The sequence below is a fragment of the Panthera leo genome, chromosome D1 (genome assembly GCF_018350215.1).
Source record: "Panthera leo isolate Ple1 chromosome D1, P.leo_Ple1_pat1.1, whole genome shotgun sequence".
Taxonomy (NCBI): Eukaryota; Metazoa; Chordata; class Mammalia; order Carnivora; family Felidae; genus Panthera; species Panthera leo.
In genome coordinates, this window is record NC_056688.1 from 84,322,039 (window position 1) to 84,335,238 (window position 13,200).

Consider the following 13,200-nt stretch of genomic DNA (forward strand, 5'->3'; position numbering starts at 1 on the left):
CCTCGACGGGAGGTCCAGGCCCGCCGACCGGGTGCTTCTGCGCGGCTTCTCTCCCTGACCCGCTTTCTCTACAGCTCAGCGCACACACGCACCCGCATAACGGGTTTGTGGGTTTGTGGGGTTGGGAGCCCGGGTGCATCTCTAGCTAGGCCGCTAATCGGGAGCCCCCCAGTCGCCTATGCACGCGCCGATTCCCCTTGGTCTCCCCCTCCATTGCACGCTTGTCTGCCTCGACTGGCGGCGGCGGTGGGGGTGGGGGTGGGGGGTCGGGCCTCAGGGCGCAGAGGAGGCCGACTTTAAAAGTGTGCTTGACCCGGGTGAGGGGTGGATTGCAGAAATTGGAATCAGGCCCAGGTTAAGAGTTGCGCACCAGAGGCACGAGTCCAAGTGGAAGAGACTCAGAGGGCTCCCGGCCCGGGGGCGGAGGCCCCTGGAAAGAGTGCAGGAGCCCTCGGCGAACCTGTTGCGAAAAGAACACAACTCGGCCAGAGGTTTGGCTCCCGGGAGATCTTTATGGTAGAGGTCGGAGTTCTACACCACCTACCTTCACTGAACAGCAAAAACAAACGTAGTACCCCGTGGAACAAGCCAGAGCGCCCGCAGCGGCGTCCTCGCGGGGGCATGGACTCCTAGGTTGCTTATTAGGTATCAAGCATATGAAATGCCCCAAGACAAGGATGTAAAATTGCAATTCCCATACATCCACTCAAAGTAAGGTTAGCGGTGGAAGTGCGAATTTTTACACACACATAACCACCCAGTCTCCAGGCACCTTTCCAACTCCCTCTGATGGACCAGACAAACACTAGGACGCACACCAGGACTGCTGGAGTAAATCCGACCTTGGGCGGGTCACTTGGCGCTGAGGCGGCCACTGTCGGCCTCAGCTGGCAGCTTTGTTCGATGGCCCTATTGGGCCTCCTCCTTTTGTGGTGCTCGATTAATTATTAAGAGAAATATTCCCGAGCTGAATTATAGATATGCTCTGCTGTCACCTAACTGCTGTTGGCTCAGCGAAGGACACCTGGAGGACTTCTTTTCGTTGTCTGATTTTTTCTAAATCTTTTAAAATAATAAAATAATAAAAATAAAATAGCTAAAAAATTCACATTATAATCAGTGGAAGGAAAGAAAGAAAGAAAGAAAGAAAGAAAGAAAGAAAGAAAGAAAAGAAGAAAAGAAGGAAAGTAAAGGACAGAAGAAAGAGGAAGGATGGAAGGAAGGAAGAAGGAAAGAAGGGGGGGACAGAGAGAAAGAACTGATGTGCGTGGTGGTTTTCCTAACTTCTTCTAGCTAGTACACCTTGAATTTTTGTCCTGAATAAATTTACCTGTGATCTTCTGGCCTCAACCAGGGGAGGAGGAACTGAGAGAAAGGTACCTCCACACTGGCTCAAGTGAGGTTTCATTAAGGCAAGTACGGAAGGTGGACTGCTTCAAAAGTAAAAGTGATCACGTGCTCTGGCCTGAACCCTCCCTCTGTACCTCTATAATGTGATGTAGACACTGTACAGTTTCACACATACCAAAAGCAGATATTTGAGCTTATTGCTGTCTCATGAGAAACATGTTTCTTGGGATGGTAGAAAGCAGGACTGAGAACACAAGATCTTGGGACTGGTTTCCCAAAAGCGATTTGTGAGACCTATCCAGAGCAACTGTGGAATGCTTTCAGAGAGATGAAAACAGAGAGCGATATGAAGTACAAAAGATGACAGCTATATTGAAGTTTGGGTATTTTAATTGGATCATGTTAAAACTTTATGAATTATGCCTCCGTGTGCCCTTTCTTGTTTGTTCCTTTCATGGCCCAGAGAATTTTAAGATTTAAAAATGTCTGAGGACTTTATAAATACTTTGTACTTCTTAGGTATCGGGAATCTGAATTACAAAGCACCACAGTGAGAACACAGCTGACGGAAAACCACTCTCACCAAGACAGTCATTCAGGTCATACAAGGAGGACTTATTGAGGACTCGATCGAGGCAAGTAACACTCATCGAGTACCCACCTAATACCTGGCTCTGTGTAAGTTCTTTGCATGCATATTGTCTAATTTTATCTGCATAAGGAAACACGTTATATGGTAGGTACTACTTTATTTACATTTTACGGAGAAGGAATTGAGGTTTACAATGGTTAACAAACTTGCCTAAAAGTTATATAGCTAACTATGTAACAGAACTGGGCCTTAGCAGGATGGACCCCGTGTTAGTGATGTAACACCATGTGTTCTGTGCCCATTTGTCCTCACAAAGGAATGGCTGTTTCAGATACATAGATTATGAAACAAGGGGGTATGTGCTATGATGAATGTATGAGAGTGGTGTTCCGGGGATACAAAGAATAGAGTAGCATCTAATTGGGGGAAGCAAGGAAAGATTGACCAGGAAAGGGGAAATGTGTCTGAACAATGGCGAGAATAAAGTTTATGCAGGAATGTGTCATCAGGGTGAACCAAGAGTAACTAGAATATGGGGCGCCTGGGTGTCTCAGCTGGTTAAGCTTCGGACTTTGGCCCAGGTCATGATCTTGCAGTTTGTAAGTTCAAGCCCCATGTTGGGCTCTGTGCTGACAGCAGAGCCTGGAGCCTGCTTCAGATTCTGTATCTCCCTCTCTCTGTTACTCCTCTGTTCATGCTCAGTCTCTCTCTCTCTCTCTCTCTCTCTCTCTCTCAAGAATAAATAAACATTAAAAAAATTAAAAAAAAAAAAAGAGTAACTAGAATCTGATTGATAGGTGGGGTCCAACTGGGAAGAACATTCTGCTCCCCAGCCTTCACCCATCTCTCTCTCTCTCTCTCTCTCTCTCTCTCTCTCTCTCTCTCTCTCTCTCTCACACACACACACACACACACACACACACACACACACCTCTTTGCCCTTTCTTTATAAAGCAAATGAGAAACCTTCCATTTCTCTCCCTGAAATTCTCTTAAAGAGTCCCAGAAATTCACATACACAGTAGCAGAAAGATTTTTTGCTTGTGACCAACAAAATCTACCTTGTCTCAGTCCCCGAAATCTATTTTCCTTGGAGAGGAAAAACTCATTTTCTAACCTTTCTTAGTCATTGACTAGTCAACATTCTTTAAGCTCCTCATCTCCAAATACACCTTTTACCACAAATAATTTCTCCCTGGCTTTGAATTCTCTCAGTGGTGGTACATATGTTCCAGACCACACTATGAAGTCTTTGTTTATATAGAAATGGGCAAAGGGCATTAGATCTTCCTTTGTACAAAGCAGATAGGAGGCCCTGAGGGATACAAACTAAGTCCATTATAAATGTTTTTGTTCTCTTTGGGGACTGTGATCCCCAGTGAATTGCAATGTTCTATTTACTTCTCTCTCTCCCTAAGAAGCCTTCAACCCTTCCCTGAAAATAGGCACTGTATCCCAAGCAACCAGTGCAAAATACCTGACCCAGAGTAGGCACTGGATAAGAATGTAATAAAATGAATGAATAATGGAAGAGGCTGGCTTTCGTTTGCCAAAAACGTTCAGCGCGTGTGTTGGGAGAAAAAAAAAGATGGTTTTTTGCCTGCTTACTCCCAGCCTCTCAACTATCTGACTTTTAAAATTCTGAAGGATGTGAAAATAAAGTCCTAGGAAAGTTGATCTCATGCTTCCCATTCCCAAATTTATGGATGTGGATGTTCTGTTCTGCCCATATAATTCCTTATAAAATGTAGATCACTCAGCCAGTTTTTCCTTATACATGGATTTTCAATGACTGTCCATTACCATTCCCCATTCCTGATTCCATCTTATCCATATCAGTACTGGTGAGGTCTTAAGATGTAAGAAAAGCATATTTACTTTTTTTGACAATGAGGAAACATCATCCCTGCAGAGGAAGACTGACTACTTTCTTCCTGACTTTCTGATCACAACATTGCCCCAGGCACAATGGGCAGCAGGATATCCTGCACCTGCCTGGGGAGGACGCCTGTGGTCTAGAAGGTGCAAGATGAGTCAACATACTTCGGTGGTAGGGGTCTGTCTGGTAGAAGTCACACAAGGGGCAGAGAGAAGCAGTAACGTAAGTGAAGCTAGAAAGAAAAGTCCTAAGCCAGAAGGAGCCCCAAGGCAAAGGCTAACTGGACAAGAATGGCACTTGTGAGGATAAGCAAAGATAAGCAGACCACATTATGGTTTAGGAAAGGAAAGTGAGGGTGGACGTGGATATGCCATGCTCAAGAGTTGGAACTAGGGTCTGTGACAAAACACTGCATAAAAGGATTCACAACCCTTCTTTTATCTCTACATGCAGGACAGATGGGGTTCATACGCATAGTGCATTGCCCTAGGCAAACTTAGATCAGCAGTGGCAGCATGTACTAAAAAGACTGAGTTACAAGCATTTCTGGTCTTCCTGGCTGCAATGGTATCCCTTTCTCTCCATCTATGAATGCATCTCGGAGGCCAAGTGAGTGAAATTGAGTTGGCATAGTCTAAATTATCTCTGAATAATTTTCTAAATGCAAATCCATCAAAAATGTCCTTTAATTGAAGCAAAGCACCCCACCTTGAACAGTGCACTGATGTGGGGTGACATCCCCTCTGTCAGATCTACTCTTCCACAGTGAAGTACAGTCTTCCTTTTAGCTCTTTGTTCTGCTTTCCTTATACCTAAGTGGAAAATAGGGCAATTGTGGAGACTCACTCAAATAAACTTAGGTGCAAAATAAAAATCACCCACAACCTTGTCTTGGCACCAATCAGGAGCAAACGTGGGGCAGAGGTGAATCAAGTGAGGTTTAGGTATAGAATGGTGTTATTTCCTATAGACACTACCACCACCATGCCTTTTGTAGTAACTTCTATTAGTTTACATCAAGGAACTTTCCCATATACCTACATATAGGCCTTTTCATAAAAATAAGAGGTCATGGCATACTTCCTGCCAAAACTATGTTCCAAACCCCCCAGAATCCCTTTTAAATTCAGTCAATAACCATGGATGGCTTTTTATTCCTTGCTACCAGAGAACCTATAATGAAACAGAAGTTGTAACTGAGGACAGCACATCCTGCCTTTTAGAGAATAAGCAGCAGAGTGTCAGACCCTGGGGAGGAATCTGGGAACTACATTTACAAATCAGGACACCTGGGGATAGCAATCATCATCGCCTTTTATGTAAATGTGAGTGGAATTCAGATTGTAGAACTGTGAACATTTCTCTCTGCCCAGGGCTATCTTCTTAACCCCTAGAAGAGCCCCCTACTATCCATTCCCTAGCCCTTTGGGGGAGCATGTGCTAGATAAGAGCTTTCTGACAATTAACCACATCAGAAGGAGAGGTATTCAGGGTGATGGCATCTTGGAAGAGGTGTGTAAACATTCTTATGATGCAGAACAGAGGCCTATTATGAGCTTTGGTGATGCCTGTTCTAGGGAGTGAATGGTGTTGATCAAAATCAAACTGGGGGAGTAGGGGAAGGAGTCAACTCTTACAGCAGAATCTAGCCTTTCCTATTTTAAGAGGCAGAGAGAGAGAGAGTGCACAAGAGGAGGGAGGGAAGGGGGGGGGAGAGAGAGAGAGAGAGAGGGAGAGAGAGAGAAAGAATCCTAAGCAGGCTCCGTATTGTCAGTGCAGAGCCCAACGCAGGGCTCAGTCTCATGACTATGAGATCATGACCTGAGCCTAAACCAAGAGTAGGACACTTAACCCACTGAGCCGGGCACCCCTCCAGCACACTAATTCTAACAGCATCTTGCCAGATTGTTTTTAAAGTCTTGGGAAATCTTTGGTACTCTTACTTTTACAGGACCTTTCTGGCATTGTATCTAGCATATTTAAAATGCTTACACATTTCATATTAAAGGTTATGTCAACTATTTTACAATTGAGTTGCAACTGACTAGTAGACAGTATTATACTGACATTTCACAGTATTTTTCCCACTGTATTTCAGAGCTAATCATTTCATTTTCAGAGCATAAACACTTCATAACCTTGTGAAAAGCTTATAGGCACAAGTCATGGCCCAGAAACAAACTATAATCCCTGAACAAAGAAGTAGCTCCTTGATTAGTATCAAGTATTTTAAGATTTTTGGCTTTTTAAGGAATTATTAACTAATCTCATTGGCTGATAAAGTCTGGATGAAAAGTATCCTCCTTCACCTGTTTATTTGCGTATGAATATATGCTGACGTATGTGAATGCATCCTGTGTTTATGTTGTCTTCTATGTTGTGTGTAAGCTATAATGGGAAAGCTAATTATTAAAGTCTGCAAACGCACCCAGAGGCTACTGTGAGCGATGCATCCAAAAAAAAAAAATCTAAAAATAACTAAGTAATAAATAACCATTTGCAGATGGGAATTGTTCATGCAGTTTTCTAAACAACGGCAGATTTCTTTAAGATATGTTTTTTTTTTTTAATTTTACTAAGTGTACTAAATCTTCTGTACTTAAAAGGCAGATAATTTGAATAAGAGTGACATAAAATTGACTGCCTCCAAATTAGAGTTATTTTTAAGACAATATCAAACCATCGCTTTCATCTTAAAATAGCTTTACACATGCATATTCTATGTTAGTTAAAAGCACGAAGAGAGTCATTTCTGAAAGGCAGGGCAATTTTTTTAGCAATTATATTAGCAACTATTTTAGAATACTACAATTGCTAAAAATGTAAGGGCTACTCTTCAAAATAATATCATGATTGCTTAGTGTTATATTTGTTCGGGTTCACATGAAATAAAAAAATAAAAATAAAAAGGATAAAAAAGGAGACTAAACTAGAGCTACAAAGTTCATTATAGTCTGGGAATATGTTGCAGAAATAGTCAGAAAGCTGCAGTTTTCAGCAAGGAAAGATGAAAGGAAATTAGGGATTCTTAGGAGGGGTGACATTCCAAACTTTGCAAACAGTTAAAATAGTACTACTAACCAAAATTTAAAATCATCATACAGAGTGGGCTTGATATGTGATAATATGAAACAGTTTATTCCATCCAGGATGGATTCAAAGTATTTGGCACAATCTTTCAAGAGAACTCCAGTTCACATGGCTTTTTACCATCACTAATGTATATATAGTTAGTGGTCTGGTCACATGCTCCAAACTTAGCTCAACACAGACCCTGCACTAATAACATACTTAATAACACAATTAATTTTCCTGTTTGTAAGGCAGTGTACATCCATCAAGTGAGAAACTTTGGGTCTGGTATTAAGCTTAAAGAAAAAATTAGTATAATCTCCTCTTCCACTTGGGGAAGTTACTAAATATTTCATTCCTAAATGAATGTGATATATGCAAAAAATAATTTCACTTGCTTACAGTGATATATAGGTTACAGATTAAAAGCACAGCCTCTAAAATCAGTAGATATCTATCTATTATTAGATGTATGAGCTTGATTAGGTTTAAACTTTCTAAATGTAACATTCTCATATACAATATGAGAATTGCACCTGCTGTTTATTATACTTAACACTTATAACTCAGAGAAAACATAGCTATTTTTATTAAACCAAAAATATTATGTACTGTCATTTGCCAAAGATTTGCCTAAATTATGTGAGCTTGAAATCGTAAAACATTTGATTTTATTTCTGTAAAGGTACTTTTTAAATCTAGCACATTGAAAGTCTTAGTAATTCAATTTCCTTAATTTCTGGGAATTTTAGGGATATTCAATTATATATGCAATAATTTACCTCTAAGCCTATCAGAATAGAACTCCTTAAAGAGATCTTATAATCAAATTCAGTAATTTCATCTGAAAATAGGAAATATTATATAATGAAACGCAAAAGCCTTTCTAAATGACAGACATAAATATCCAAAGAGAGAAAAGAAAACATAGCTTTAATTCCAAAATTTCAGTCATAAGGGCGCTTGAATGGCTTAGTCAGTTAAGCATCAGACTCTTGATTTTGGCTCAGGATGTGATCTCATTGTTGTGGGATTGAGCCCCATGTTGGGGCTCTGTACTGAGTGTGGAGCCTGCTTAAGATTCTCTCATTCCCTATTCCTCTGTCCCTCCCCTCTCAGACTCTCTGTCTCAAAATAAATAAATGTTTTAATAAAATAGAATAAAATTTCAGTCACAGGTCAAACAGAAACACAAAATTCACTGATCCACATTAATAAGCTATTCCTTTCCCAGTGGGCATAAGTTCTTAATTAATTTGAACTCAGAAAATAGACAAACAGAAAAGACTAACAAACCAGAGTCTCTTACTGTCTTTCACATGAAAGAGACAAGATTTCTACAAATCATTAATTCCTTTACAGAGACCACCAAAAGAAGACCACAAAACCATAAGAAGCTGGCCACAGAAATCAAGCTGGCACCTTACCCTGCTACCTGTGGACATGAGTCCATAGCACAGAAATCAGACTCACCACTGGGTCTCCAATCATTCTTCAGGAGCAGAGCACAAAAGGGGTACCAGAGGCTTCTCTACCTGGGTATGTAAACAGGGACCCAAAAAACCGAGATCTGGTCCTCTCTGAGTTACAGCACCAAACTGTGAAAGACAAATACACCAGCCAAGGAGATTATTTTATGTAGAGTATTACAATAGCAAGAATATTCATTAATAAGGAATGTCTCAAAGAACAAAAGGGGACCTGGGACTTTTTAGTGGCAAGTAAGCAAGAAAGTCATCCCAGACTTTATGGGAGTCCTGAGAGAGGACAGAAATGGGTCTTCTCTCAAGACACACCAGTGCAGGGTGCAAAGTGGTCCTTAAAGGGTGGGAAGATTTCCAAACCATTCTTATTTTCCAGAACCGAAAGGGCTCAGATAAAGTTCAGCATTATCACATTATCAGTTTTATAAAATGTTTACTCATAAGGGGAAAAGTGTCAGCAATTATTGTTGGAGGGCACAGTACACTTGGCAGTGTAATTTACATATTCTGCATAGAGTCAAATACTGACTATCCTTTATTACCTGTAGGATGCTGGGGAAATTACATAATTTCTCTGGTTTTTAATTTTCTTATCAGTTTATTGGACGTAGAAAGTAGTGGTCTCTTCGTAAAGCTGTTGTGAAGATCAATTATCACAAAGACGAAAAATTCAAAGACCAGGTTTTCACCGCTTGCACTCACAAACAGTGGTTAACTATCATTGTCATCACCACTTAGAACTGAGTGAATGCCGTAAAACAAGAGGTTACTGTTTTTTTCCTAAAATCCACTTGGTGAAGTAAACATTTCTAAAGCATAAGGATTTACTTTTTTATTTTCCCAATTGGCTTGGTAATTTTAACAGAAACTTTGGTACTTCTTAATATAATATTTAAACATTATTGTCACTTCATTGAGATAGAGGGAAATTTTGAATTTATTTCTTTAAAAAATTCAGTTACTGTAGAGGAAGCAGGAGATAAGCTGTTCCCTAAATAATTAACTGAATCTTAACAAATTAAACCAAAATCAAAGTTGGAGAAAACTAAATGACGCTAATGATGTTGTGTTAAAATTCGTAATTCTGCTGTTTTCCAACTGAGCTGATGTAAACTAGAACTGATTGAATGTAGTTTGAGAAAGATAATGTTTAACTTCTTGTCATCTTCTTTTCCTTTTAATGAGTGAAATTAATGGTAAGGAAATTTTGCTAGATCACTGACTATGGAAGGACAAAGGTTTTCCTGTTGAAGAGTAGCAAATAAAGCAGTCCTACAAATTCTTGAATGACCAGGCAATTCTCTTCCTCTACTTAGAGCTTGGAGAGCTTTGTCACAGGGTTCAGAGTCTGTATCTCTTTCAGTTCTCAGCCTCCTACTGATGCTATTAATGCTACCTAATTTAATGACCTTTACAATATCAAGAAGGAAAATAATTTATGCTGATTTCCTTGACTCCCTACCTGTGATGAGGACAGATTTAAAAGGGGGGGAGATGGTGAGATGAGGGAGCATTTTTTTCTCATTCTGAGCTGAGTCTCTCAAGCACTTTACATCCACATTGCAAAGGCCTTTGAGGTAATACCTGTTTGCTAAGTGGACCAAACTTAGAGCTTTGAGCTAAAGAGCTCTTCAAATCATCCAGTACATTTAGTATATTTAAAAACAAGACAAACATTTTATTCCAAGAACTGAGCATCATAACAGATGATTATAAGAAAGAAGAGTATGGCCATAAGAAGATTCAAATCTACCTAAATGCTTGAGAAGACAAAGCCAACCTTTACATGACATTGTACTAAATATATAACATAATATATAAGTTTCTCTGGTTTCTGAAGTCCTTTGGTTCAGATTCTGATTCTATCACTGATAGACAATACGCAGTTAACTGTAAACTTCCTTTTCTTCATCTGAAAAGCGAGAATAAAGGAAGTATACACATTGCAGAATTGCTTTGAGGATTAAAGAGAAAATTCAATTGATTAGCTCAGTTCTTGGCCCATGGTAAGTACTCTAAGAAATGTTAGTCACAGTAGTAGTAAAATAGTACATATATGTATAGAATAAAAAATTTATATATAGACCACATGCATAGTCTATAATTAGCAAATCTGAGAGTATATAATTAAATAATATGTGTGGTGGCACAGATATAAATGTAATAGCAAGTCAAAGGAAGGAAGAACAGTGGGGATATCCTTTGGAAAATTAATGTTTTTTCTACCATGCCTGGCAACTAGTAAGCTCTTGATAAATGTTAGATGCTTTTATTATCACTGTTATTGATTGTGGTAGGCTTTGTAGAGGAGGTTAAGACTGGAGTTGAACCTTAAAGAATGGGTAAGATAAGAGTAGCAAAAAGGACTCTCAAATGAAGATAATTTCAGGACTGAGGTATCTGATGTGGGAATTAGCATGACACAGCCTGTGAAGATAAGACACTGGTCTGAAGAAAACCAGTGAGGATATCCTCCAATTTATCAATAAGGCGTTTTCATTATCTTCATTAATAATCCTTATAGTGTTTGAGTGCCTGTTACTATATGTAGTAAGCTGAACCATAGCCCCTGGTCCTTTGTGTCTTAATCCCCAGATCTGTAAATATTATCTTATTTGGAAACAAGGTCTTTGCAGATGTAATTAAGTCAAGGATCTCGAGATGAGGAGATCAACCAGATTACCCAGGTGAGCCCTAAATCCAGCAAATATCCCTATAAGAGAAACACAGGAGAGGCCCACAGAGAACAGGATAAGGCAATATAGCCCTGGAGCAGAGACTGGAGTAATGCAGTCACAATCTCAGGACTACCAACAACCACCAGAAGCTAAGAGAAGCAAGGAACAAGAACTCCCCTTGAGACACATTGGGTTTGAACTTCTGACCCCCATAACTTTGAAAGCATACCTTTCTATTTATTGGTTTGACAAACAAAGCTGTGGTATTTAAAAAACAAACAAACAAACAAACAAAACCCAGCCACACTGAAAATGAGTACACTATGCCAAACATTTACTTTATTCACCCTAAGCCTTCTACAGTCTTCTAAAATACAACATAAGTGTTATCATCACCAGTTACAGTTGCTATAGAAATATTTAATAGGCACTACAGAGATATTTAACAGGCACATCTAACCTAGTCTAAAGGAAGAGTCAGGAAAAACTTCTCTTTCTTTAAAATGTTTATTTATTTATTATGAGAGAGTGTGCATGCTCTGGGGAGAGAAGGGGCAGAGAGAGAGAGCAGAGAGAGAATCCCAAGCAGGCTCCCCAACACATCCCACAAACTGTGGGCTACATCCCACAAACTGTGAGATCATGACTTGAGCCAAAATCAAGAGTCCAATGCTTAACCAACTGAGCCACCTAGGTGCTCCAAGAAAAACTTCTTAAAGGAAGAAATGTCTAAAGTTCAATTAATTATATGGGTAGGAGTTAGCCTATACAAGAACTGAGAGCCATGACAAGCAGGTGGAGGGCCTAGATGAAAGGATGAAGGACTGAACAAAGTTTGGAGAGGTTGGGGAACAGTAGAAAGAGTATCTCGGATGGAGCACTAGGGTTTGACCAAAGGTGGAGGATCTGCCTGAGCCTGGGTGGGCTTCCTGGAAACAGAGGGAGGCAGGCTAGAGGAGAGGAAGAATCTAGGAGATTCTAATAACAAGGAGAGATCAGAATTTCTTTGTTTTATCAGCTAGCCTTTTGATAAATAATAGATAGGCCTGGATTATTTTAAAGCCGTGCAGGTGTGGAAGGGGTAGGGGGAGAGAAAGGGGATAAAATACACATGGAAATCGGCATATGCTCTCCAGGGTTTTGCAGAAACCAGTTGGTAGCCCCCAAAGAAAATCAATAACCACTGCTTCTATTTGTGGCTCTGTTTCCACAGAAACGTGTTTGCGGGTGAATTTGGAAGGCAGATTTACAATGCCAAAACCACCAGTCCAAAAAGGAGAAAAATTCAGTTCAAATAAACTTTTCACTATAGTAACAAATGTTTGATTTTACTAACATTTTTCCATTTAATTAACTGAATTTGGAGAGGATTATCAAATAAACTCAGCCATGCTCCTGTAGGCACAATAATAATGAAATCTGGGAGCAATATTAGCTTCAGTATAAGCAGAGTATGCAAAAGCTGGTAGGAAAATGTTTGGCTGGCCTGTCAAGTTGAACCTATTTTCAAAAATAATGAATATAGTCAAACTTTAGGGCACTATGCTAGTGAGGTTAATACTGATTAAAAGAAAAAAAATCTCACTTGTGCTTTTGTGTCTTCCTAAATTTTTTTTTAATCTTTATTTATTTTTGAGAGAGAGACAGAGACAGAGACAGAGCAGGGAAGGGGCAGATAGAGAGGGAGACACAATCCGAAGCAGGCTTCAGGCTCTGAGCTATCAGCACAGAGTCCGACGCAGGGCTCGAATTCAGGAACTGCCAGATGATGACCTGAGCCAAAGTCGAACACTTAACTGACTGAGCCACCCAGGTGCCCCATGCCTTCCTAAATCTTAAATGCTATACCATATATGTTGTAGATGCATGGTAAAAATGTTCTTGAAATTATCTGCCAGGCGTAATTCATACATGACCTCTTACCTCAGACAAGATAAAGTTCGCCCTATTTGTCCTTTAGTAGAATGAGTACACTTCAGTATTTTTGTGAGTATCAAACCCAAGATATTAAAAGTGGTCATAACTTTAATCATTTAAAAATATACTTATGAAGTTCTAGAACCCAGCAGGTTCCCTCATACCATCTCCTGTTCATAGAAGTGGAAATATATTTTCCTCAGCATATGTCTATGAGATTCATTCATG